This window comes from Ambystoma mexicanum, chromosome 3q (genome assembly GCF_040938575.1).
Source record: "Ambystoma mexicanum isolate Mex_15411 chromosome 3q, UKY_AmexF1_1, whole genome shotgun sequence".
Classification (NCBI taxonomy): Eukaryota; Metazoa; Chordata; class Amphibia; order Caudata; family Ambystomatidae; genus Ambystoma; species Ambystoma mexicanum.
The window spans coordinates 576,651,592-576,677,402 of record NC_090926.1 but is presented as its reverse complement, the minus strand read 5'-3'; the positions used below and the strand labels follow the sequence as shown (position 1 = coordinate 576,677,402).

The 25,811-nt window shown below is 48.5% G+C and overlaps 1 protein-coding gene across 10 annotated transcripts in view; it reads right to left on the bottom strand.

Moving 5' to 3' along the window:
* RBFOX2 (RNA binding fox-1 homolog 2) overlaps positions 1–25,811 on the bottom strand; it is a 1,085,372-nt gene that overhangs the window by 769,023 nt on the left and 290,538 nt on the right. The gene's annotated exons all lie outside the window — the stretch shown is intronic.

Below are 25,811 nucleotides of genomic sequence, written 5' to 3'. Positions count from 1 at the left end.
GCCCTGATGGAGAAGGCGCAGAGTGGCGATGACTTTTCAAAAGCAGTCAGTGAAAGACAGCTTTGAAAGCTTTAATGGTTTCAATTGGTTTATGTGCCTCGATGGTTCAGGTGACAAACTTCGACAACTTTAATGAAAGGGTTTGAGATCTGAGATAAAGACCTAGACTACTTTTTCTTCGAGGAGGAAGAGGTTGGTTTTCTTATGTGTCGAAGAAGATTCCTTTGACTTGTGCTGAGGAGCCTCTCTTCCTGGGCTCTTGGGCGCGCTGGAAGGAGACACAAGAATCCCTACTCATCTTTTTAGGCATGGAGGGGTGGCTTGTTTTCTCTGACTCCTTAAGAGGAGCACTCGGAGGAGGCTGTCTCTGAAAAATGTCAAGCATTTTTAAGCTGACACCTTCCCATAACGTAGGAGTCGAAGATTTTTTTTTAGGGAAAGACGCTATCGGGAGAGGGAGAAGACTAGGATCAGTGACGTCGCTGCTTGCTCTTTTTGAGAGAAGACTAGCGTCGTGATCTCAATCTCGAGTGTCTCCGGTGTTCATGACACTTTTTCCTTGGGGGAAGATATCCCTCGAGAGGGAGGATCATTTTCTTTTGGATGGGGATTTGGGAGAGGGCTTACCTGCTTGCTTTCCCTTAAGGCCTTGCCTCATGGATTGACAAGAGCCACAGTCCACCTTGTGGCCTATCCCCAAACATCACAGACCGACAAGGTGAGGGTCTGTAATGGATATTTTTGCCCCACAGTCTGTACACCGCTTAAATCGCATCTTCGGTGTAGAGGACATGTCGAATGAATATCGAATCGACATGATTTGAAGTGAAAACACAATTGGAAGCTCCAAATCACTCCAGCATGCCGGAAAAAATAGAATAGAGGCAATGGTAACTGCGCAACCTTCATATACCAGTGTCGACGTCGCAGCAAACGCTACGGAGGCCGTCAAAGGCCATGACTCTATGCTGCAGGACACTTGACCCTAGGAAAGGTTTTTCCGAAGCAAGCTGCAAGCAGACTTGGATATATCAAAGATGAGGAAGACGTGGGAGGACAATCCATTTAGAAAGGTCTTGATCTGCAGTATGTTCTAAATGTGGGTGGGAGGTGGCAGGTTAGTCCCATTTGGCCTGGGCGTACAATGAGGTCTTGAAATACTGGAAGGAGGTAACGGGAAAAAAAAAATCAGTCTGAAAGTTAATTCTACAGTGCCATTTACACCTATGATCTATGGGATTATTTGCTGGGATTATTTCTTAAATACAGCATTGGAACCGCTTCTTGCAAAGTGTCGTAAGGCAGGGTGCTTCCAAACAAGAAACCTGGTACAATGACATGCTAGCGTTTCATAATTATGAGACCGATTTCTGGGCATTGTTTTCCCCAAAGACACGCTTGAGAGATGCATGGTTTGATTTCAAGACTTAAGTGAGTTCGCCAGCATATGATGATCTCCCTGTGGCTATATTGGATGTTGTATGATGGGCTCACAATGCCGTTTTTTTTTCTGGTGGATTGCCTATATAAAGGCGAAACAATAGGGTGGACAAAAATGGTTTTATTGCCTTGCACACTGCAGACTGTTCGTTATTAATCAGTTTAGTTATTAAACAGCTTTGCCGGAAACAGCAATATGTGGGGGCGGTGTTCTCTCACTGTTGCAACAAATATTAGCACTGAGTGAATAATGGTATGTGTTAAAGGCCAAAGTATTACCCTTCCTTTACTGTTACGATAGAACTAAATTTAAAAAAAAGAGCCTAGATGCAGTTAGGTTTGTACATTATAAAAAGTCACCAGTTTTTTTTTTTAAGATTCAGATTTCTTCTGGGGTTTACCTCAGTTTGGTGTTCCCTCCAGTTTCAAGGTTCACTTCTGTTGCAGGCAGGTCTGCCAGATTTAGGAGTTCAGATGTTTATCACAAAGCACCTCAGGAAACCAATTCCAGTTCAGAAGTTCAAAAAGAATATTGCCTCAGTCTGGCTGAAAACCTTTCCGATTGAAGGGTTTAAACAGTCTGCACCATCAGTATCCTTTTATAGGTCTGACCCCCCTCTCAATGAAGCCCTGCCACTACCATTGCTGCTTGGAGTACACATCCTGGTAGGCTGATCAAGGATTCGTGCTTTGGTTCCTCCTCCCATGGCACTCCTTGCAAGGAAGTGTGATTTGTTTGTTTTATTATTTGTATTATGCACCTAGACCCGAAGGTATCAGGGTGCATAGCATAAGATAATTTGCAGCTTGGTTACACATCAGGATAATGCAATGCAATATATGGATAATATAATACATCTGAAATATACAGAGCAAGGAAAGTGAGCACGCAGATAGAAATCAAATGGAAAGAACGAAGTGACAGTCCTAAAAGAGGACAGATACAAATACGACATGACAGTCCTAGGAAAGGACAGATACAGCAGAGACAGAGGACAGTCCAAATAAGGCTAGTAGCTGAACATCAATTTTTACAGGAGAGGCAGAGCAGGTTGGTCGTAGATGTGCAGGTGTGCGGGTAGGCCTAGATGTTAGACTCTGAGCCATCTTATTATACTCTGACGGAAGTTTAGGTAAGATTGATCTGCCCTCAATGGGGTAGGTAGAGAGTTCCATAATTGGGCTGCCTTGACCAGGAAGCTATTCTCCCCCCTCCCCTTACTCTAGATAGCTTAAATCTAGGGACTAAGAGGCAATTGGTATTAGATAGTCTGGTGGTTCTTGTAGAGGATTTCATGGTGAATCCGTCTATCAGGTAGCACATTGCCGCATTGTTCAAACATTTGTATGCAAGTGAGGCGACTTAACCTGATTTTGTCGTATGTTGAAAGACAGTTATTCGCTCTTCTGATCTCGGAGATATGTTCTCTCCTAGAGATTCCCAAAGCTGCCCTAAGGGCATTATTTTGAAGGAGTTGAATCTTCTTAGCAATTTGTTTGTTCGCCCCTATGTAAAGTGCGTTCCAGTAGTCAAGCTTTGACAAAATGAGCACCCTGGCAAGGGTAATACAGCTGTTAGACAAGAAGGGCTTACCTGCTCTAATCAGTTTACAAGTATATGCTGAAGCCGAAGCCATGACATTGACCTGCTTGTTGAAATATGGGGTTGAGTTCAAGTAGAAACCCAACGTTTTCACATCTTTGGCAACAGTGATAATATTGTTATCAATACTGAAAGCAGAAAGAGGCGTCCTGCCATTTCCATGGCAACACGTCAATAGCTGAGGCGCAGCGATTGTTGACACGAGACGTGCTTGAAATGGGCAGTACGCGTCTGCTGATGTCAGGCTCAGGGGCGGGGGATTTGATTTAGTGCCGCAAAGGCAGGTGAGCCAGGGTGATGCGGCGGAATGATAGGATTATCACAAAATGGCGGCTGATTTCGAGTGCGATAATGGGCGAAAAGTCGGGTAAGGTCCATAGGAAAGTTTCCTACGATCTACCGATTTATGCTTACAAACACATGGCCGACCCGTAGGGACAATAAAAAAAAAGTCCCGGAACTATCCTTTAAGGGTAGAGGCCGTGCCCAAGATGATCTCAGTCTTGTCATCATTCATGCATAGTCCATGGGTGGCCATCCATGCCTGGATGATATACCCTGTTCACCAAGGCCAAATCCTTGTCATAATCCCCAGTAAGTGGTAGGAGGATCGGAGTATCATCTGCATAGTTGGTGTAGGTCAAATCAAGATGATCCAGATCTAAAAAGGGGCTTCGTGAAATTATTATATAGGGTAGGTGAGACGCAAGATCCTTGAGGCACTCCGCAAGTGATGGGGATAGGGTCTGCAGCTGCAGTAGGTGAAGAGACTCTTAGTCCGATTGCTTAGAAAGGATTGTATCCACACTATAGATTCTGCTGAGAAGTGCGCTGCAGTGTCCAAATGACTACATAGGACCTCGTGGTCCACAAGGTCGAATGCGGCCGATAAGTCCAAGAGCAGAAGAAGGTATGATTTCCCTTCGTCTCCGAGTTAGTCAATCTGGGCTTTCAGATCTATTAGAGCTGTTTCGGTCCCATGCTGAGGCCGAAAAGTGGATTGCTGTGCACCAAGCAGAAGGTTCGAGTCCAGATATTTTTGAATTTGTGAGTAGGCCATTTTGTCTCAAATATTTAGAAGAAAAGGGACTGTGGTAATCGGGCGGTAATTGGTAGGAATCAAAGGGTCTAGGATCTGTTTTTTCAATAACGGGAGCATGCATGATTCCTTGAGATTAGATGGGATAGTGCCTGATGACAATGAGGCATTCATGAGTTTTGTGATGAATGGGGCCAGGTCTCTGGCGGCACCTTTTATAAGTTGTGCTGTACATTGGTCACCCTGACAATTAGAAGGTTTCAGCGATATGATGTTTTCAGTTTCGATTATAGTGACTTTAGAGAACTCAAAGCGGAATGGGTCTGCGCTGATATTGGGTGGTGCTTGGGCGATTATAGGTGGAGTAGTACAGGTCAGTGATGCTTTTTTCTTAGCAATTTTTGTTTGTAAGGTCGTTACTTTATTGGCCAGTGCTTGCTGTATGTTAGAGCACCATAGTTTATCTTTTATACAGTTTTCTGGCACTGGGATAGGGGCTTCTAGCTCTTTCAGGATGACGAATAGCCCCTTCATACTTGATTTGGCCTGTGATATTCTGACGTTATAGGTTTCATGTGTAGCTAGGAGTATTTCCCTTTTGTATAGAGCTGATATATTACTGAGGTTAGTCTTGTTTTCCTCGGATGGTAGTAATTTTCAGGATACCTCCCATTGTCTGTTTTCTGTTCGTAATGTTTTTAGGTGTGGTGTGTACCAGGAATTGAGATGTGCTTTAGGTTTGCTTTGTCTCATTTTAAGTGGTGCTATTACATCTAGTGAGGTGGACATAACTTGATTATATTCCTTAACCAACACGTCAGGCCCCATGTTTTCAGGGAGCTCGTTGAGTGAAGGGAGAATAAGGGGGAGTACGTTGTCGAAGGTAATGTTAATGTTCTTTTCTTTCCTCGTGGGAATAGGTGGAAATAGCGCTATACAAGTATAGAAATAGGTTGTTGAAATGGTGTTTTGGTGGCCTTCATGGGCGTTGGGGGGAGGGGGGGTTGGGGAGTGAGTCCAATGCGGATATAAGCAGTGTCAGCCATTTGAGATCTTTCGAGAGGGAGAAACTTTGCAAGCATTTATGAATTACCCAAAAGATTATTGGGATACTCCTAAACCAGGCCTCTTCTCTTCCAGTCTCTCCAAAGACACTAACAGGGAAATGGGTTTGTGCTCTCCGTCTAATGTACCAATGATGGAGCTCACAGGGGGTGCGGTGAACTTTATATCTGTGACCAGAATGGATTGGCGTCCCTCTATCACTTCCAGCAGCTTCCCACGTCTTTTACCTCCTCCTCTCCCATTTCCTACCCTCCACACACTTCCTCCTTCCCTCTTCCGTGTCTCAGTCCCCCCCCCTCTCTCCCTCAGTCCCAAGCAACCAGCCTCAATACCCATATATCTCCGGTATAAAATTTGGTCTACGGTGGGGTGCATTGTTGCAGTACATAAAGACCAACTTCTGATAAAGGCTCCAGCTTACTTAATCACAAGGAAAGCAACCTCCACAAGAGAGATGGCGACAGGACTTGTACATATGTTAATGGGGAGTGGCCTTTATCGTTGCCTCGTGAGTGAAGGCCTTCGCAACACAGTACATGTTCTTTGAACCTTTTTAGATGTTTGACACAGATAGTGAAAAGATTCCTGAGGAGGAAACGTGCCCCTATAAGCTGTGATGGGAGACAAATTAACTTTTATGAAGAATTACAAACCATATTAAGCTACAGAATTTAGTACAGTTTCTTCTCGACATGATGTGGCATCTGAACCAGGCAAGGCAACACAGATGACACCTCATGTACTTGAAGGTGCAGAATGATCTGGCGGATAGTCTTGTTGCTTCTTTTAGGACAATCTGTAATGTCATCCTGCACAGAGACCACTTGGTCATCAGTCTTAGGCACTCGGCAAACATCAGACAGGCCCTTTCTTTTGATTCTGCTCAGTTTTGGTTTGTAGTGCGCTTTGGAGGGACGTGTGTGTATTTTGCAATCGTTTTTCTGAACGAGTGCCTCGTTTTCTCAGGGATTTATTTGGTATTTTCCTTTGACTCCCAACCCGATTTTTCATCTGGTCAACCTCTGGAGTGGGCTGCCTTTGATTTTGGATTTTTTCCTTCTCCCACCCAAACCCTCAGCTATTGCATCGGGCAGTCCGGTGTCTTTGCCTCCGCCCTGGCGGCTATCTCTCCCTGCTTCCCTCTGCCCTCTCACCTTCATCAATCCATTGACCCCTCCCTCTCCTCCTCCTCCTGGTTCTCATTGGTCTGTGCCCCGCACACGTGTCTGGCACAGCAGCATTTCAGAGGATCTTTCAGGGCAGCCTTGCCCATGCAGCCACCGGCAAAGGGCAACAAGGCAAAGGGCAACAAGGCAAAGGGCAGTCTAATCAGCTACACTTCGTGATTGCCCATGTTCGCCTGGGACACCTGCCACAGACAACCTACACCGACAAATAAGCATGGTGTGAGTGGGGAGTCCAGCCATTACTCTACTCCAGCAAATCCGCACCACTCTTCTTACCCATTATCATATAGCCTAATTGTATAAGGTAGCTATTTTGGCACTCAAGTGTGTAAGATAGCTATACTTTAGATGACACCGGCACCCTCGTTAAGGGACCCTCACTGCGCTCAGGCCCTTAACCTGGTTGGCGGGCTGTTACCTACAGGATCGACCTGCCACGTCGTGACATATCGCCTCAATATTGATCACCTGATTGTCTTCTGCAATTGCTTGCCAAGCTAGAAACGGTCACTCAATTCACCTCAACCGAGTACTTCAGCGTGTAGAATGTCATTGATACTGGGTTGGAGGGGCTTCCTTGCTGACGCCGATAGTTGCTTTCAATTGAAACCTTTGCTCATAGGGAGGTTCATGTGGCTGTTCAAATGGCAGCTGCTATTGAGGGTAAATATAGGACACACAGGCTGCCAACGTAGAGTTAATAGACATTGTGTTATTTATCAGGGGGTTCCATAAATAGATGTAACATTGAGATTAAAATAGAGGTTAGAGATTCTTATAGTCTGGATATGAAGGTATTTGAACCCCCACCCCACAAGGAGGCTCTATATGAAGCAGGGCAATGGAAATGAGTGCTGGCGATTAGCCATTGCGACTGAAGTAGATGCCTACCGATACATTTAAAAGGTTGTATACGAATTGACCGAGTTACAATTGTCCGAATGACAATTGACCTTTTGCACAATTGACCAAATGTTAAAGGTCAATTAGTACATATTTGCGGGGGGTAACCCCCCGCAACCCCCTGCCCAATCCAAAACCCCTGCAACCCGCCACCCAAACCCCTTGTATTATTTATAATACTAAACCAACCCATTATATATATAAAAAAAATAAAAGGTCAATTGTGCAAAAGGTCAATTAGGACCATTAAAATTCGACCAATTAGGTCATTCGGTCAATTGTATTCGGTCAATTTGGGTAATATTGTTTAAAAGACATGGCCATTTCCTTGGTTTGACTTTTTCCGTTTCTTTGATGACATGAAACTGGTTTACATTAAACTGGACTGCTTTTTTTAAAGGTAAAATTGAGAATTAAAAACAGTAAAGCCAGATAAGCACAGTTCATTATTATTTATCTTATCCCCTCACCCCCAAAACCCTCCTCCGTCACTGCCAGCATATCTCTCGTCACCATCCTGCAGCCGTCGCACCTCCCGACCACTTTTGTCATGCCTAGGTCCAGCACATTGCTTTTGAGGAATCCACACCCCACCCTCCATCTTATCAGCGCCATGTTTCACCATTAACAACCCCCTTATAGGTTTGCAGAACCACTGATACTGAAGGCCTGCTACCATGTAAAAAGCTGGTGAGCTTTTGTCAGTGGTGTGGGGATTTCATTTTGGCCTCTGCGGGAAGAGTCTAGGATTTGAGGGAAACAGCAGTGTAGACCTCTGTCACAGAAGGGGCTAGGAGAAGCTGCTCATTTGGACCAAACGCCTTTTTGCACTGCCCAAGTGGAGCCATTCCCCATAGCCGACTTTCCAGCTGGCCACTGCATTTTAGCATGGTAGAATGAACTTTGAGGAATCCCTCAGCCTGCAAACCAGCATGCTAAGGAAAGCGAAATTGGGGGCTGTGGCCCCAGGTTTCAAGTAACCCTTTCTCTGAACCAAATGTTATTGGCTCCCATAGCCCTCAGTTGTAGCTTATAGTAATTGACTGGTATAGGCACACTGCCCACTTTCCCCTCATCTGCCAACTCGCAGATTCTTGTTTTGTTGCACACAGTATACAATGCGTCTATGTATAAGAAAGAGGGATTAACAGGGGCTGTGTAAACTAATGAAATGGCACATGTACACAAGAGGCCAATGGTGGGAGCAAAGGGTTGAAGGTTGATTTTGCCTTGTAAAGCCTACTCTCCCGTTTCCTGGACTGTATTCTCCTCCAAGATCTCCTACCACCTTACACTAGACACACAAACCCCCACAACACACCTAGCCATGAGCACATTATGACTAACCGAGCCATGACAATGCTCTCCTCTTTAGCCCTGTTGCCAATGTTGGCGCTATTCAGTCCCAAAGCGCTGTAGTCTATCAGATCTTGGGATATGCCCTATGGAGACCATTTCCCAAGTATTGGCACCAAACCCATAGAAAGCAGATTGGCACTCAGAAAACGTGTACTTCCAACCTGCACCCATCAACACCACAGGTTTCGCATCTGACTTTCCCACTGCCCCACTAATGAATCCCACTAGACTTTTCTATTATACAGCCATGAGCAGCGAGGCCACCAACAGTGGCAGACGGGCGCTGTACAAGATCACTTGCATTACATAATACCTAAACAAAATCCAAAAGTATTTCCTTGTTAGTACTTGTTTCCAACAGGGCTTTCATGCAAGAAGCAGGTGCAAGTACACACATCGGTCTTCTTTTAATTACTATAGGTATGCACAATTAAGGCAGTACACTCAAAAGACTGCTTAAAAATAACACTGGCAGGCCCTATAAAACACTTTGATTTTACTACATGATGGATTTCTGGATATTAACGTTTTCTAAGCACTGCCATAATGGACCCGGCTAGAACATGGCAACCGCTGGAAAACGTGCAAGTATCCAATCAGATTAAGTCAGTACCCCAAAAATGCCTATATCTTACCTGCACACAATCCTAAATTATAGTATTTGTTAGGTCTTGTTTTTAACTGGACTTAAGTGCAAGGAACAGATGCAAAGGCACACATCTGTCCCATTTTAAATTACATTAGAAACTCCTTAACATGCACTTAGGGGATTACATCCCAGAAAACTGTTTACAAATAGTCCTGGCAGGCCTTATACAGCTCACACCTTTATGTTACTACAAGGTGGAAGTAGTTAGAAAGAGAAATTGGCATTTCCCAAGCACTGCCATCTATTACCCATACGGAGGTCTAAACTATAGTCTTTGCTTGTACTTGTTTTTAACTGGACTTAAGTGCAAGGAACAGATGAAAGGAAACATGCCTCTCTTATTTGAAATAGGAACTCATTTACATGCTCAATTAAGGCATACATTTTCTCATAAGACTTTACACTGATGAGCTCTTCAACCATATATCCCCATATATATTAGACTTATTTGTAAGAGATGGTTTTTATATGATAGATTTCAGAGATATTTCAGGATACGGTTATCTTGTCATTCCTGCTGCTATATTGTCATTTATAAATATCCTGATGAAATTGATTGATCTACTCGGTGTCCCAGAGGGTTCGTCTGTTACATGCGTTGCAATGGGGCGCAGATGTGACAGCCAAGTTTGCTGTTCATTTTGTGTTGTCATTGTGCTTGGTCATTGTGCTTGTGGATTGTGCTTGTGGTGGTGCAAGGGGAAGAATTCCCACTAGCCCAAGGTCAGGCGCACAGGATTCCCTTGGGCAGGGAAATGGATATCCAGGCACTCTGGTGTGGAGAGTTTTTTCTAGAGCACCGGGATTCTCGGAGAGTTGTGCGGTCATGGAGGCCAAGGCAGTATTTCCCTCTATAGATGGCTATTTATTACTGCCATCATGCTTATACACAACATTAAACATTGTACTGCAATAGCCTGATGGTACAGGCAAGAGGATATGCACTGAATGCATTTTTGACGTATCTGTGCATGGTTCCATGCGACTGCATGTTATTCAGTGTGCATGTGCTCTGCAGGTAATGTATGGCAGAGCACTGAATTGTAGACAGTTTCTCTAGGGGTTGACCGACTAATACCCATTCCCCTTGTCATACAGCAGAGTCCCATACAAAATACAGTCCAGCTGTCACATGGTCATTGACGTGGCAGTCATCTCCGCAGCTGACCACAATGCACTGCATACCTTTTTTGTATAATGTTTTAAACTAGTCCTCTTTGCTATTAATTGAATAGTCCCCAAATACATTCAAATTAATTTTCACATGCAAGATAATGCCCTTCACAACCCTACAGTAAAACATTGCAACGGTTTAGAGAACTGCAGCTTAATCCCCCCGTATGCCAAAACTTCCCATTTTCCAAAACATACAAGAGATTAAACTATGCCAAGGGAATGTGATCTTGTCTAATCACAGAAACAGTATGCATTTATACAGAATACATACAAAAGCAAATAACTTGCTCAAGAGAAAAGGTTAAAAAATAAATGGAGATTTTTGAGGGTTGGCATTTACAAAGGTGATAATGTGAACTTTCATTTCTTCCCACATACAAGATATTAAGCTTAAATTAGGAAACACGGAATTCTAAAATTAAGTGCCGCTCCTTTCTTTAAGAAGAACCGTTATAGTTAATCACAAAATGGTGTGGTTGCAAGATCTTACTGAATTTGTTGCTTATAATAACGAACCACGCTAAGTGACACTGCATCACTACTTTTATTTTAAAAATCCCTGATTGATAAGAAATGATTGCCTCCTGTGTTACTAGCCTAGGTTTATAGAAGTCTGTGCTGTCCCACTTGCTTGGCTACCCTAAATTTACCTCCCATGGTCTTTGGCTCCAAGTGCAGGCAGAGTAGAAACTGCTGCAAGAAAGAAAATCTGCAGGTAGCAACCAAAATATGGAGTTGATGCCTAAAATCCGCAGGGAATTTTGAAATCTGCCCTCATTAACAAATCTGCATCTTCTGCAGTAAACTATGTGCCCGAGATGTGGACTGCTCTACTTAGGTGCATTTTTGAAAGGGTGTTTAGACTCCATCAGGGAACAATCGGAGAAAATGGAAACCTTTAAGAAATGCCACAGGGGAGGCCACCAGGGGGCGCAGGCAGGATGGACGCCTGAGCTTCGAGCTCCGCACCCAGCTTTCGGGCAGAGACGATACCAGCAACCCCTCCCCCACGGCCTGGTGCGAAGCAGCGTAGGAGGCAACGAGGGAGGGCGCGGCGTCCGCACACACACAGGCCGTGCCGCTCACGAGAGGGCCTGGGGCTGTGGGCCCGCGGCGCCCCCCCCGGACACTTAACACGGCCTGCCGCAGGTCATCGCACGACTCAGGGAGCTGCGACATCGTAGGGGGGCCGACGCGGGAGCGCACCCCCCCTCCCATCACGGCACACATCAAGGCAGCCCGCGGCGCCCTGGGGCTCCACGCCTGGCGCTCCTGACACTCGAGGCGGGGCAGCCGGGAAGCCGCCGACGCGGCCTGTCGTAGGGGGGCCCAGACCCCACGGCCCCGGGGCCCGGCCCGGAGAGGGCCATCCTCCCGCCCTTGGAGCAACGACACTGCGGGGAGACCGACGCTGGGGCGCGCCCCCCCACCGTTCCATCACAGCACTCACCCACTCAGCCCACGGCGCCCTGGGGCTCCACGCCTGGCGCTCCAGACACTCGAGGCGGGGCAGCCGAGGTGCCGCAGGTACGCTCTGTCGTGGGGAGGCCCGGGCCTACCTCCCCATTCCACGGCCCCAGGGTCCGATCCGAAGAGGGCCATCCATCTGCCCACGGAGCATCGACATCGCCCGGGGGCCGACGCGGGAGCGCCCACCCCCCCCCCCCCCCAACACACTCCTCCCGCTCTTACCTGAGGAAAGTGCCAAGGGACACCTGCAGCCTCGCGACGAGGACCCTCCCCACTGCGGCTAGCTTTGGGGAACAAAGTGAGGCAAGCATAGAGGGCAAGGACCCCTGCTCAGCACCCCTACAACCCCCCTCCACTGGAAGGGCTCTTGGAGTAAACGGGGTACCAAAGGGAACGTTATGCATACTTGAAACATTGCTCGAGTTGGGTCCTCAGACACCCCTACCTACATCAGCTTGGGAACTCCCCCAACAGGGATACCTGGAGATCGCCACCACGGGACAAACTAGCGGAGCCAAACAGGGTAGACACGCTCTGAGCTGCCGACGCCCTCAGGGGACGCACCCCCTCTCCGCCCTGCACCCCAACTGACCCAGACACGGTTGACGACCAGGCGGTGCCCGCTAACAAATATCCGACACGATCCCTCCATGAGCTGGAAAGAAAACCTGCTGAAATACCAATTTGTTGCCAACGAGAGTGTCATGGCGACCGGGGGCCCCGCTACCCCACCCCCAGACCTGGGGGCCATCCAGAATAATATCCAGACGATTCTAGAGGAGATACGCGGGATGAGGACTGACATGGGTGCCAAATTGGCTGACCTCACGACCAAAGTCACCACCCTAGAGGACCGAATGGAGGGAGTCGAAAACAATCAACTCTCTGTAACACTCCTTGAAACCCAAATGGACATTAGACTCCAGGACATGGAAAGACGAGAGGAAGAGCTCCGGCTTAAGGTCGACGACATGGAGAACAGGGAGAGAAGGAACAACCTGCGTATTTTTGGCCTGGTGGAGTCCGAGGGCGAATCCACACAAGGACTCGAGGGCAAAGTGCACGACATTGTGGGGATCGCCCTGGGAACAGAGGCTGCGGGCACGATCAACTTTGACAGGGTGCACCGGGCGAGGGGGGGGGGGGGGGGCAGAGGCCCGCGATCTGTCTTGGTCCGGCTACATTATTATAAAGACAAGGCCATAATTTTAGAGAAAGCGAGAAACCTCGGCAACATACAATATGGCGACTCAAGAGTGTCCATCTTTCAAGATCTGTCGGCCCTCACCCGGTCAATGAGGAGGAAATGTGGCACCCTCACAAGATGGCTTCAGGGCAAAGGGGTCCGATACCGCTGGGGACATCCCTTCTGCTTGGAATTTGAATAGCTAGGGGAGAAGTATCACCTGGTGTCGGAGGAGGATATTCGGAGGGCCACAGACGACCTGGTCAGTGACCAGGCGGGCCACTCAGGCGCCCAGGACGGAAGAGCCCGAGACCCCCCCAGGGGTCCTGACAGACTGGTGAACCACAGCGGCAAATCCAAGGTCAAGGGGGCCCGGAAGTTCCGGAAAACTAGACATCCGTCGACAAACTCTGAAGATCACTCGAAGTCATGATAACACGGCTCGATCGGAGATGGAGGAAATCACGAGGTGAGCATTGACTCGGGGCCCGGGCTTTGGAGGTCCTGGGTCCACGAGGTGCCATAACTGGACGCCACGTTGGCGCTACGGCTGGCCCGCCGGACTACAGGGCGGGCGAAAGTTTGTTAAAAAGTTAACTGTTTGGTTGAGTTAACCCACACACGAGGCCCAGGTTAATGGTTGGTGGGCTGGAGTGGGGGCTCACTGTTCCAGAATTTTATCTCGGATACTTGTACCGAGGTTCTGACGGGGCCGATCTATATTGCTCTTGAGAATTGGGATTCCCCAACACATGAAAATCCCGGGACTGGGGTTAGAGTCCTTGGTGGTTCTTTGACCAACCCCACAGTATGTTGGGGAAAGTGGACGAACGCCTTATATTTCAGGGGAGGGGTGGGAGGGGGGAGGAAACAGGGAGGGGGGCTTGGGATAGGGGGGGGAAGAATGGTCAACAGGGCAGACAGAGGGGTAAAAGGGGAAAGTCAGTTCAAGTCACAGAAACTTGCTTGGCGGCGGGCTCTGAAATTCAGATACTATGAGGGGTCCAAAGTGCACAACCGAAAAGGCGATACTGATTGAAGGGAAGATAGGCACGTTGAATGTCAAGGGCCTTAATTCTCAAAATAAGAGGTCCCTTACGAGCAATATGTTCCGCAAACAACATCTAACAGTCCTATTCCTACAGGAAACACATTATAAATGAGGGAGAGAGTCTAGAATTAAAGGGAAAGTTATTGGCTGCAACTACTGGGCATCACACGCGACCTCAAAGAAGGAGGGGGGGGGTGGGCATTCTCCTGGGAAGGGCACTCCAGCTCACAGGGGTAGAAACTAAGAGGATTTGGAGGTCCATTTTTAGGTGTTAAAGGGTTTTGCGTGGGACAGCGCGTCACTCTCGCCACCGTATACGCACCCAACTCGGGTCAGGTGGAGTTCCTCACGCGGGTCTTCAGTTTCATGGACGAATGGGCAGAGGGGGCCATGATACTGGGCGGGGACTTCAACCTCATAGCTGACCCCCAACTGGACTGGTGGTCTGCCAGGGGAGGGACACCCAAGGGGATCACTAAGGACAACCTGGCCTTGCAAGCCCTCCTGAGGGATCACTACTGGGTAGACACCTGGCGCAAAGCATACCCGGGCCAAGGCGGTTACACCTTCTTCTCTCCCCCACACTGCACCTACACTAGAATCGACCTCCTGCTGACCTCAGAAGAGGGGGACAGGGTGGTAACCCAACCAAGGGTTGAGGCCATAACGTGGTCGGACCACGAACTGCTCGTGGCTAACTGGTCACTGCCCATTGCCCCGAGATCATCTCGATGGCGGTGCAATGACACGCTCCTTAGGGACCCTGTATTCCGTGACTTTATGAAACAGGAAATGCTGGCCTACTTTGAGACAAACGACACCGGGGAGACTGGCATGTCTATGGTATGGGAAGCGGGGAAAGCCACTTTTAGAGGTCTCCTCATAGCAGAGGGCTCGAGGCGCAAAAGGGAGAGGGGCCTGATCGAGAGCAAACTCCGTGCGGAGTTGAAGGTCTTGCGGACCAGATTGGGCGCCCCGGGGGTTGACCGGGAGGCACTCCTGGACAAGATGCAGGGCAAATGACAGGAGCTCCACACGGTTCTCATAGGGGAGGTTCTCAAAAAAATGCGGTACACCAAACAGATATACTATGAACGGGGCGACAGGGTAGGGACTCTATTGGCACAAAGGTCACGGGGATGCAGAGTGGAAAGAGGGATTGCCCAGCTTGGTGATGAGGGAGGCAGAATTCATAGGGACCGGCAGAAAATAACGGAATGTTTTGCTGACTACTACAGCAAACTTTATTCCAGGCAAGTGGGCGAATCACAGGAGGATATTTCCGCCTACCTGGCGGAACATCCCCTCCCCAAGCTGACTGACGAAGACTTGGAGGCCCTCGAGGGGGAGATCTCAGAAGAAGAGGTGGAGGGAGCCATCAAAAGACTGAAGGCCGGAAAGGCACCAGGCCGAGACGGCTATACAGCAGATTTTTACAAACAGGCCCAATCGATCCTAGTGAAACCCCTGGCTAAACTGTTCAACCAGATTAGGAGTCGGGACACAATCCCACCGACATTCCTGCAGGCCTTCATCACCGTCATACCCAAACCCGGCAAGGACCAGACGGACTGCGGGTCTTACAGACCCATCTCACTTCTTAATTTGGACGCCAAGATTTTCGCTAGAATCCTGGCTTCCAGACTGGAAAACTCCCTCCCACGCCTGATACACCCAGACCAGGCGGGATTCATCCTTAAGGAAAACGCTCCACATACTTGCCACAACTGAGGCCAGACACGAGGGCACACTCTTACTGGCTCTCGACGCGGAGAAGGCCTTTGACAGGGTCAGTTGGGCCTTCATGAGGGAGGTTCTCACATCTATGGGGATGGGCCCAAGGTGGTTGGGATGGATATCTGCGCTTTACTCCTCCCCCTCGGCCAGAGTGGTGGCAAACGGAACGGAATCAAGAGAATTCCCCCTTGAACGTGGTACGAGGCAGGGATGCCCCCTATCCCCGTTAATCTATGCATTAGTAATGGAACCATGGGCAATCTCGGTCCGTAACGATATGGCCATCAGGGGAATACAGATGGGGGACATGCATTGCAAAATTTGCCTCTTCGCAGATGACGCCTTGCTTTATGTCACCAGACCATCCCAGACAATCCCCCGGTTGCTACAGGGCCTCACACGATATGGGGAGTTATCGGGGTATAAAGTCAACCTGGACAAATCGGTGGTATTCATTGGTGGGAATCTATCGGACCCGGAGATGGCCTTTGTGAAGGGACTCCCCTTCAAACGGAGTGAGGAGGGATTCCGGTATCTGGGAGTCCAAATCACGCGCGACCTTGAAGACCTGTATACAGCCAACGTCTCCCCCCCTCTGGTCAGCAACCAGGAGAGACATAGAAAGGTGGGCGGGAACGGGTCTCTCGTGGATGGCACGCCTCAATCTCATAAAAATGGTGATTCTCCCAAAATTCCTGTTTCTCTTCCAGATGCTCCCGGTGCAGGTCCCTAGGGCCTTCTTTGAAGAAACAAAGCGAGTCCTCCTTAATTTCCTCTGGCAGGGTAAAAAACACAGAATCTCGTACGAGGTATTGACCAGGGCTAAGGAGGACGGGGGGTGGGTTACCCCGACCTGGAGACATACTACAGGGCATCCCAGTTGAGGATTCCGGTTGACCACTTCTCACCGGGAACGAAAAAACAGTGGGTAGCCATGGATAATAGGCCCCTTGCACCTGTCACAATAGAGGAATGGCTCTGGGTCCCGAGGAATAAGATCCCCAGAACCATCCTGAACCATCCGATTCTGAAAGTACTGTGGTCCCTATGGAGAGAGGGAGGCTACTATAGATGGCTCACAACATGGCCCTCCCCCTTAAGCTGCATTTGGGCCCCTCCTTTCCTGGCCAAAATAGCAGAACCAGCAGCATACCAGACATGGTTCGAGGCAGGCCTTAGCAGGACTGGTCATATGTGGGTGGGGGGCTCTTTCCTACCCCTGAGTGACCTTGAGGAGGCCCTGGGAATAGGCACGCTTTCCCCTTTCCGTTATCTTCAGCTCAAAGGTGTCCTCACTGAGCCATCCTGGGGCGATACCCTCAGGAGGGATCTCACAGACTTTGAAAAGCATCTCCTGACCGCGAGGGGCTCCAAGGGGATAATATCCCGCCTCTATAAGCTCTTTCTGTTCTCTGTCCCCAGAGACCCGCCGCCAGCACGCACACAATGGGGTAGGGACCTAGGTGAGGAAATCGATGACGAAAGATGGACGGAGATGTGTAGACGGGCTAATCGATCCACGGCCTCCCTCCAGTATCGCCATCAGGCCCTCAAGATACCACACCGATGGCACTACCCCCCGCAGAGGATAGCTAGGATGAGGCCAGGATATGACCCACACTGCTGGAAATGCAGGACAGAAAGAGGGGATTACCTTCACATGTGGTGGGGATGCCCAATGGTCCAAAACTATTGGGACAAGGTACGGGCCTGGATCAAGGGGGTGGATGGGGTGGAGCGATCTTCCTGCCCTTGGCTCCTCCTCTTCGGAGTTGACATTGGGGAAGGCCAAGAGGGCATTCAAGACCATATGCTTCAGTTTATGCTGGTAGCAGCCAGATGTTGCCTAGCACAGAAATGGAAACATCCGGAAATGCCAGGTGAAAAAACCTGGGTAACCAAGGTACGGGCCATCTACGACATGGAGTTCCTCACACACCTGCTTGAGGAGTCCAAATCCAGCATCGAGGAAATCTGGCTCCCCTTTTTTGACAAATACGGCCGAGCAGTCTAAAGCCTAATGATGATGCCGAGGGACCCCCCCCCCCCCCCCCCCCCCCCCCCCAAGGACACGGGGCCATGACCCGCAGACCCGAATTTTACCCAGTTGGTCCACACAACTTCGACGTGCCAAACGCAGAGTGCACTGACACTTCTGTTTTCTAAGGAACCCGTCAAGCAAGCAATTAACCAACCTATGAACATTTGAACTGCAGGGGGGTGGAGGGAGGGAAAGGGAGGGAGGGAGGGAGAAGGGGTGTGTTGCGATTGGTTTTTTCTTGTTAACTCACAACTGCAACTGTAATGTAATTTCGTAATGCACAAATGAAACTTAATAAAACCGATTTTCAAAAAAAAAAAAAAAAAAGAAATGCCACAGGGGATTGAAGAACCCACAAAAAGTTCCATTCTTCCTGCATGGAAGGAGGTCTGTACACAATCCTTAAGCAATGGTGCTGGAAGCAACGGGCTTAACACAATAAGAGTCTGCATTCTGTGATGGGAGCCTAGTGAGATACATACAATCTCTTGCCTTGTAGTTAAATGCAGGGAGACCCCATCAAAAGCCTGTTTGGGTGAGATTACTACAGCGGTTAGCCATTCTTGTCAGTCAGGTCTTATCCAGACTGAACTTAAGGCCACTCTAGTCATTCCCCTCCTAAAGAAACCTCCTCTGGACCCTTCTCTTCCATCTAATTTTCGCCCCATTTCTCTGCTCCCGTCTTATGGAGTTTCTTGTATCACTAGTCTCTCTTCTGTCTTCGTGGAGTCTTGCAGGATGCTTGATCTGGCCCAGTTAGGTTTCCGCCCCGGCATGGGGACTGAAAGTGTCCTCGTGTCAGTGCAGGATGATCTGGCCAGGCTGGTTGACCAGGGTGGTGTCGGTGTCCCGATTCTTCTCGATCTGTCAGCGGCGTTCGACATCGTGGATCATGGTATCCTGCTTACTCGCTTGGCCCAGATGGGCATATCGGGACAGGTACTGGCGTGGTTTGGCTCCATTTTGGAGGACAGGTCTCAAACTCTTTCCCTACCTCCTTCTCTCCAATTCCTCACTTTTGAGCTGTGGCGTTCCCCAGGGTTCTGCCTTGTGCCCCTTTATTTTCAATATCTGTAGCTTTCTCCTGGATTGGCTTATCCGCTCCCTCGGCATCAGATGCTATTCATCCGCAGACTATACCCAGCTGTTAATCAGTTCAGATCTGGAACCAGCTGTGGTGTACGCGTGCCTGTATAAGTACCTGTCTGCCGTTGGAGAATGGATGGGCGATAATTGGTTGAAACTGAATGGGGACAAGACCGAGGTGTTGGGCTCCCCGCCTGATTCCTCCCTCTGGATCTACTCTTTTTGGCCTCTATCATTGGGCTCTCTTCCAGTTCCTTCTCTGAAGGTAAAAACTCTTGGGGTGACTGTCAGCTGAGCTTCCCTTGACAGCGCAAGTGTCCTTGGTGTGTCAGTAGGGGCACTTCCATCTTACAATCTTAAGGAGAGTGCTCCATTCGATTCCCGCCTCAATGCGTCCACCGGTGGTAGCAGCTATGAGCCTTAGCAGGCTGGATTACTGCAATTCTCTGTATCTGACACAATCTAAGGGGTTAGATGCCAGATGACAGCGTCTCCAGAATCTAGCCGCTAGGGTGGCAACAGGGACCCCCTTATGGTTCTCATATAGCCCCGTGTTTTGCGAACCCTCCACTGGCTTCCGGTGGCACAACGTATCTAGTTCAAGTCCCTCTGTATCGTGCACCGGGCTCTGCACAATCAGGGTGCAGAGTACTTCTGCACAAAATTCAAACGTTATGTTCCTGTCTGTTGCAGTCGGGCTCAGCTGGTCTGCTATGCGTTGCCCCCCGTTCCGTCGTTCTCGGGTGGGAGGGTGGTCCTTTTCTATTACAGCTGCCCAGCTCTGGAACTCCTGCTTTAGAACTGTGCTCGAACCATTTGGCTTTCTGTAAGGGCTTGAAAAAGTACTTCTTCTAAGAGCTGGTTTCCTTTGCTCCGGTGCCCCTCCTGGCTCAGCAGTTCTTCCTCTCTTTGGGCGACCGTGCGCTCTACAAATAGCAGTAACATGGTAAAAATATTTAAACTGGATTTTCCTGCCACATTTTCCTCATTTTATATTCCCATATCCAGCTTCAGCTGCTTTGTAAATTTTGGGCGCTGCCTACCGATGCCGGTCGACTCCATGTCAACTGTGTATAAAGCGCGCACAGTGACCGTTGGCTTCAGTTCCGTTTGTAAAGCATGTATAGGATAACCCACTGCCGACAGTTACTACTCCTGAAAGAGCGAAGACTGCAATTGCATGGAACATTCTACTGCAGGGCAGGTTGGGAGGGGCGATGAGGAATACGTGGGAGAATGTTCGCAAGAACTTTACCAAGGGTAAGAAACTTGTTCTTTGAATGGATTGTGTCCACCCACGTATTCCTCATCTTATGAGGAACTCCCAAAGCAGTAAGTCTTCCTGGAGAACGGAGTCAGAATTTTCAGGCTCATAATAATTTAGGAGTTCCTCCATAGGTCTGTGTGCACAGAATGTTGCACTGCCTTTCCAAATAAACCTTCTTGGCTTGAGGAAGAGTCCAGTTTATGTTTGGTAAAGGTGTGTACGGACGACCATGTGGCAGCCGCACAAATACCTCTATTTGGGACACCCCTCTGTAATGCAGAGGGGGTAGTCATGCCCCTGGTTGAATGAGCTCCAAGATCCGCCAGAGGATCTTTTCGTGCTAATCTGTAGCATTCAGTTATTCCCAAAATAATCCATCTTGACCAGGTTTGTTTTGAAATTTCCATACCCAACTTGTAGCCCATGTAACCTACAAAACGTTGGTCATCGTGTCTTATCTTAGACATCCTGGAGATGTAAAATGTTAGTGCACACCTTGGATCAAGTCTGTGTAATCTCTCCTCTTCCTTTGCAGGATGAGGATAAAATGAAGATCGAATTATCTTCTGAGTTAAATGGAACTCCGACACTATCCTAGGCAAGAAGGTTTTCAATTATCCTTATAGACGTATGTATAAAGGAGGCTTGCAGGACAAGGCCTGAAGTTCACTCACCCTTTGGGCTGATGTAATGGCCACTAAAAGGATGGTCTTTAAGGTTATTAACCTAAAAGGACAGGTATGGATAGGCTCAGAAGGAGCACACATTAGAAATCTCAATACTAGGTTGAGGTCCCAAGTTGGGACTTGGAATAGGACTGGGGGAAATGTGATACAATTCTTAAAAGGACTGACAAACACAACGGGAATCTTGAAGAAACACCTCTTCTTCAGAGGAGCGCTTAAAAAATGGAGAGCGCTGGAAGATACCCCTTGATACCAACCTGGAGCCCCTAGTTGGCCAGGTGTAATAAGAATGATAACACCATAGGTGTACTGCATGTAAACAGATCTTCATTCTTATCCCTACACCAGCTGCAGAATTTGTTCCAACGGCAGCAATACAAGGACTTTGTTGCTGGCCTTCTGGCCGAAAGCAAAATATTCCAGGAGGTCCCAATCCTTGTAGCTCAACCTCTGAGAAAACATTCATGAAGGTCGAGTCTCTTGACCTCTGGATGGAGAACCCCAACCCTCCTCTCTGCTGAGAGAGAGAGAGAATCCTTTGTTTGTGGAAAACGTTTTGGAGGGCAGATGGAGATGTCTAGAAGGTCTGGGTACCACGTCCTCCTGGCCCAATCCGGAGCAAACTTTCTCAACCTTCTGATAACTTGATGAATGACAGGGATTGGAGGAAATGCGTACAGGAGTGGAAACTCCCAGTCCACTATAAACGCATCTCCAAGAGCTACTCTTAGGGGAAATTCCATTGGAGCAGTACAGTTCGCACTTCTGGTTGGCACTGGTCGCAAACAGATCCACTTGAGGGGTCCCCCAAAGGGTGAAGATCTCTTGAAGGACTTCCTGAGCTAGTACCCACTCGTGGGAGACTGTGCCCTGCCTGCTCAGATGTCTGATGTCATGTTCTCCTCTCCGGCTAGGTGAACTGCCGATAGGGAGATTCCTTCTTGGATTGCCCAGAACCAGAGCTGGATTGCCTCTCTGCACAATGGTAGTGACCCTACACCACCTCTCGTTGAGGTAGTACATGACCATCCGTCATTATTCGGATGTTCTTCCACCGCACAGAGGGCAGAAAGGCCATCAGTGCTAGTGTGAATGCCCTCTGCTCCAACAGGTTGATATGCAGTTTGAACTCTGATGGAGATCATAGACAGCCGATTGTCAGGCCGTTGGAATGCCCTCCCCACCCTGTAAGAGAGGCATCCGTTACTACCTTTATTTCCCGGCAATGGTTGCCAAAAAGGTTCTCCCTTCAAAATGTTTTTGCAGGCCCACCACAGGAGATCCTGAGCGACTGTTTGGGACCTGAAGGAGATCCAACATCCTGCCCGAGAATTGAGACCATGGAATCGAGTTCTGAGAACCCACTAGAGAGCTCATTCTCAGGTGCGCCTCCGGCACCAGAATAATGCAGGATGCCATGAGGCCTCTACCTCCAGCTTGAAGCATGTACGTTTTGTACGCTCAGGGGGTCTGCAACCTGCATTCTCTCCAGATGTTTTTAAATACTACCTTCAATATCCCTCACCATTGGCTTCGCTTGCTAGGGATGATGGGGAGACTTCTAGCTGCATATGAACAGCTCCAAGGCTCTACTTCTAAAATCCCAGGCCAACTCGTACAATGTGGCATTAACGCTCTGTTCAGGTTGTGTATAAGAGTAGCATTACGACATGTTTAGAAGACAACATAATGGGTACTATATAATGGACAAAAAGGTATAGCTTGCACCCATCACCTCATTTCACAGAGGTGGGTGCATTCAACTCTTACTCATCAAATGTTTATTTCGGTCCCTGCAGAAGCGATCTCAGTGGTGCAGTGTTGTGTCAACACAAAGAAACGGCCCCTGCACCACAAAACCGTGCCGTACCAACAATTATTCTATGACAGAACCCACACATTGAACCCCCCCCCCCTCAGAAACCATTATCGCTCCCCTTCACCCAAATGTAAACGCCAACACATACTAAAACAATATGTTTTTAAAAAAACTGACCACCAGGACAGCCAGCGAAAAACACTTTGAGGGGCATAGAGGACAAACTCGGACGGTGAAGCAAGATTGGCTCAAAGTCCATCTGCACCGTAAGAGGACGTTGTTTTCCCTTCTGCCCGGCAGAGAAACTGTCTTTGCAGGCCAAAAGACCAACAGAAGCCACAACAGCCGGGAAAGGGGGTGGGGGGGGTGGGGGAGGGTGTTAGAGGTAGTGGGGGAACAAGCCTTTTCCTGCTACGCCAATTAAAAAAAGGCTGGGCCCCTTGACAATCAATGATGATCGATCGCGCCACTCAAACCAACCTCTTAGCTCTACCTAGTTGCGCCACATACCCAAATCCAGCTACTTCTGCTCCCTCTGCATCCTACCTGGAACCACTAGGTGCCACCTATGTACAGCATACCACGGGAAGGGTCATGCTTTAGACATTCCATATGTACATGCATACCTAGCTACAATGCGGAAGGGCACACTTCAGATACCACTGTGCCTGTGGTTTCTATTTGAAAGCAGTCCCAACTACATGCGCTTTCCCCTTTCGTCTTCTGAATCATAGATGCACCGTCCAAAACTAATATGCAGATATTGGGAGGGGGAGGCGGGGTTAAAGAATTTTGAGACAAGACTAAACTGCAGCATGTGAAACGCAAAACATCCCATAAAAACATTCCCAGGGCTTTAAGCGGGCTGGGGTAGAGCTTACCAGTCTCCAGAAACTGCACCCGCGCCAGGACGCTGACGGGGCTGCTTTCCCATAAGGAGCTAGCGCTTCCCCACCCCAGTGCACGCAGACTACCACTGCCGAGACTCTCCCCGTCACTTAGATTGCAGTAAGAGGAGTGAGCAGGGCCCTTACAATGGAGTGACGGAGTAGCAAACGGTTACGGGGCTCATGGGGGGCGAGGGGGACTTTGGCCTGCCATTCCCATCTCGGTAGTTCTTTGTTAAAAAAAATGTTTTAAAAATGTAAACAACCTGCGCCGCACACTTGTCTGGGCTTGCAAGTTTTTCAACACACGTTACAGGAGTTCCCCGCTTGATTGTTGATGACATTGGGGTGTTATGCTCCTCACACTTGTCCCATTGGCACCTCATTCCCATCCAACAGGGCCCTGGCAGGGTGCTAGCTGGCCACAAGAAAAGAGCGCGATTACAGCAGCTCCTACCATGTCCCTGACGGCGCGTTGCACACTTCGATCACTGCTCTGCCGCCTCCAGCTCTGCTGCTGAATTGAAGGATATGCTCATCGGCCTCACTGATATCTCTGCCCCTACCCATCCTAATACTTATTTAGTATGGAGGTAGAAGAATGCCCCCAGAGGATTTATCCCCGTCTGCCCTGGCTGTTGTCACAACCATGGTCGCATCTGGTCAGCTGATCCTCTAATGTATTCCAGTTTAACCGTAGAACTGACAGTTTCTACATTCACTATAGGACAATGCTGTATAATAGCATGTGTATCTCTCTCTGGGGATTACACTGCCCAAATGCAATAATCCAAGTTGAAATGCATCCTGGCAAACAAAAAGAACAAAACTCACTCAGCTGTGTTACACTATGCAGGGTTTGAAATTGCAAGGAGCTTTTTAGCTCCTCGTTATAGCCTAGGAGAGGTACCAACCAGGAGCTACGTATGGCTCACCAGGACAACTGGTGCCATGCATCACACCGATGCAACATTAAACTCCTTTTGCTTGGTAATATGCAAAAAAGCGCACTGGGACACATTTAGAAGACACGGCATAATGGGTTATATGTAAATCATCAACATGTAATGGTTGGCATCCCATGGGAAGTTAGATTTGCAACATGCTAGGTACACGCCCCTCGTTCCAAAGGGGTACCCCTGCTCACTCCATGATGGGTTACCAGAAGCTACATTTAGCCAGCCTCCAAATGTGTGCTTGCCACCAACCATTGGCTAGATATAATTGGTTTGAAAGAGTAAGAAATGGTGGGCTGTGTGTATGTGCATAATGGAAGGGTTGAGTAACATTTTATGCCTGGCTAGTAGTTCACTGCTTTACATGTGTACCCCCCCCCCATTTAGATCCTGTTCATTAAATCCTTTTTTTGCGCCCGCTATTTCATATCATAGTGCCCAATCCTGGTAAGGCCAAACTCTGTCTTTCCTCTCCGAACTTTGTGCAAATAAGCACTGCTGGTATAGTAAGACTTGATGTGCGACAACCAACGTACAGGCATAAACACTAGTTATAAACCTAAGAGCATCAAACCACAGAAAAATTTACAACATGCAAACTGCATTAAGACAGCATATGAGAACATGCTGAGTGACCCAAAGGACAAGGTTGCAGGGTCTCAGGATGTCTTGTTTGGGCCATACCATTCACTATTTAAGCCACGACTCCTTGTTTAAAGCCCCCCACTCCCACCTCGATTTGTCATACCACTTAAAGCAATGTGACCCAGAAACCTCTGGGTATTAAGCGCGTTATAAAGAACCTATTATATACTAAAAAGGAGTTAAATAACCATTTTATAGCATACACCAAATTATAGAATTCTTTGTGCTTTCAAGGATAGGTAGAATTACCAAACCAGAAATTAAACATTACACTTACCTTAGCGATCCATTATGGGAGGGCAAATTGAATTGTATGTTTCCCCTCCCCGCAACCCCCAAACTCCGCCCATCCCTCGTGGCGAGCATCCTCTCCAGCGCTTCCCATCTGAAGGGGAGAGCTAGCAGTGGCCACTGGGTAGCAGCAGTGAAGAAACCAAGCGGAGATTGACGGTAGCGCACATATAAACAGATCTGTGGCATTAGGTTGATTACCTTCTGGTGAAAGTGGCCTGGGATGAGCTCCAGCCTGTGTTACAGGGAGCTGCCGACGAGCACACCG